A 2,741-nucleotide genomic window follows, 5' to 3' on the forward strand; every position below is an offset into this window, starting at 1 on the left:
ACCAATACTGCCTTGGAAAATTTACTTAAACCGCCTTGGTAATTTTTACTCTTTATTTTCCATGGCTAAATTATCTATATCAACATGGCAACATGGAAAAAATTCACTTTCATCTTTTTTCAAGGGGTTTTTACTTACAAAGAAACTTGCCATGACATTTTTTTCTGTGCCATTGCATCTTCTTGTCCATGGCAAAATCTTTTTTGTGAAAGACGAATGTCATTCTCTGGTTTGCATCAATGGGATTTTTTAGTTCTCAATTTCCCCCTTTTTAATGGCAATTTTTTTTTGCATAGCATAGCAAAGTCTGGTCTTTATTTCACAAGCTTAAAATATGTCTTTTAGTCACAGTACAAACTGGGCCATATTGGGCGCTGTGCTTTTACCCCCGAACCCCTCTTGCCCTCCCTCCTATAAAAGCCGCCCGCCTCCGTCTCCCCCCCGCACTCCATCGCCTCGCCGCCGTTCCCCGCAATCTCACGGATATCACCCGACGCCTCGTCCTCCTCTCCAGATCAGATCCCTGCCCGAGGTGAGCACATGCTTGTACATCCCGATCAGCTTGGAGTTCCGATTGGTTGGTAGGCGCTGGTTCGTAGGTCTCGGATCCAGCGTGGTCTCCCTCCGGAGTTGCTCCTTCCGATTGTGGTTGGTAGGCGCGGCGCGGGTTCATAGGTCTCGGATCCAGCGCCGTCTTGTATCCTGCCTGGCTTTGAGTATTCATTCGTATGAGGAACCTCGACAAGGATAGGATTTAATTAGTTAGGGTTTAGTTTATTGTTTCCTTTGATGGTGAGGCATTAATTCTGGAGATGGCGCTGTCCTAACTAATTAAGTAGAAGCTTGGTGCTGTATGGTCTCTTCCTGACATTAAATCCTCCTCTGTTTGTGCTGTACCAGCTGGTAGCAGCAACTCTTCTGCTGCAGTCTTCTTCGCCGCCAAAAGGAAAAGATGCTCTACAAAATCCACTCCCATGCCCAAATCCAAGCCCTGCAGGCCCGCTCCGATGAGCTGGGCCACTCCAATGACATGCAGGTGAATCTTGTCTCTCTGGAGTCGGTGCGCATAGCGCGCGAGTCGTATGCACTCCTCCGCCCGCTGATCATGGAGTCGAGGTCCTGGGAATGCCCGGAGCTGGATTCCCTCTCGGACGTGGCAGGCTTGTCGCTGGAAATCCAAAAGCTCGAGCATGATGTGTTACCCCAGCTCACGGTTCAGGAGGCTAAGCTGGAACGGGGTGCCCTGGAAGCCCTCCTACTCATGGAGAGCTCAGCAATTAAGCTCTTACATCTGAGGAAGTGCTTTAAGGAAGCCTTGGGCGTATTGCTTGCCGAGGAGGATCTGGTCTCAGCCAAAGTCAAAACGCTGAGCATAGTGCTAAAGGATACTGCTTTTCATGTACTCCAAGATAAACGCGACATTGTCTGGCTTCAGGAGCGTGTCCTGTTGCTGGGCCAGCTGGTCACCGATGTGTTGGAGACCCCGGTTCGTTTCTGTGATCCTCGTGAGTATTCTGATGAGTAGACTTATCAGCCAGCTCGAGGCTGTTGTGATGAGTATTTCTTAGGGGCGTGGCAAACAGTTTAGAATCAACCCTTTATGTTTGGATGTGTTATTAATGGATTTTAAATGATATGTATCTTGGGTAGTGTTTTCTCATTCTGTGCTAGTCGGGTACAACTTGCACTTACTTTCAGTTTTTTTTTTTTTTGAGAAATACAGTCACATGGAGGTATTCGCTCTTTTTGGGAATATATGCCAAAAGAATATAGTATCTTAGAAAAGAAATCCCAAATATAAGTCTTTTAAGAGGTTTCACTAAAAGACTACATACGGATGAATATAGGCATACTTTAGAACGTGGATGGATTCACTCATTTTGCTCCGTATATAGTGTTCTACTAGTGAAATCTCTTAAAAGACATATATTTAGGAACGGAGGGATCCGTGAGTGTCCATGATTAAAGCTTTGCAAATACCATAAACAAAACATCACCTTGTACATATAAAGTGATGATTATTTTTACACTAACCGGTTTGGCAAGTAGTACTTCCTCCGTAAATAAAGAAACATAAGAGTGTTTGGATTATCATTCTTTAGAGAGGGAGTAGTATATATATATATAGAATTGAATTAATAACCTTTACTCCTAAAGTATCAGTTGGTAGTCTCCGTTCACCGGTTAATTTTCGTCCCACCAACACCGATTTTTTTGTCCTCCCACCCAACCCCCGGGCCATCGAACAAAAAAAAAAGGGCTGGCTTAGCTATGCCCCCACGAAGTCAAGGGGCCAAAGCTCCGATCGAAACAGAGAGAATCGGATGAAAAAAAATCTACGAAAAAAGACCTACGAAATTAAACCAGCGAAAAAACGAATCGCACGCAGGTATACGAGCGATTCCTCCTTCCTTCAAACCACTCGCACACTCGCTCCTTCCCTTCGCCCCCGCCACTCGATCCCTTCGCCGCCGTCCTCCCACATCAAAGCCGCCACCGATATGCCCCGCCGGATCTCGCCTCAGCCCCGCCGTCTTGTGATCTGGAGTTCACGGCCTCCGCCGCCGATATCCTCGCACGCGTTAGGGTTCCTGCGCCGCCGCCACACAGGAGCGTGTCCTGTTGCTGGTCCAGCTGGTCACCGATGTGTTGGAGACCCCGGTTCGTTTCTGTGATCCTCGTGAGTATTCTGATTAGTGCTCTGATGAGTAGACTTATCAGCCAGCTCGAGGCTGTTGTGA

The 2,741-nt window shown here is 47.0% G+C and overlaps 1 long non-coding RNA gene across 1 annotated transcript; it reads left to right on the forward strand.

Annotated features, from left to right (window-relative positions):
- Nucleotides 1-229: 229 nt before the first annotated feature.
- Nucleotides 230-1,660, forward strand: LOC120971714 (uncharacterized). Its single transcript, XR_012182750.1, has 2 exons — nucleotides 230-532; nucleotides 901-1,660. It is a non-coding gene; the product is annotated as an uncharacterized lncRNA (long non-coding RNA).
- The last annotated feature ends 1,081 nt before the right edge of the window (nucleotides 1,661-2,741 follow it).

The sequence above is a fragment of the Aegilops tauschii genome, chromosome 4 (assembly GCF_002575655.3).
Source record: "Aegilops tauschii subsp. strangulata cultivar AL8/78 chromosome 4, Aet v6.0, whole genome shotgun sequence".
In the NCBI taxonomy this organism is placed as follows: Eukaryota; Viridiplantae; Streptophyta; class Magnoliopsida; order Poales; family Poaceae; genus Aegilops; species Aegilops tauschii.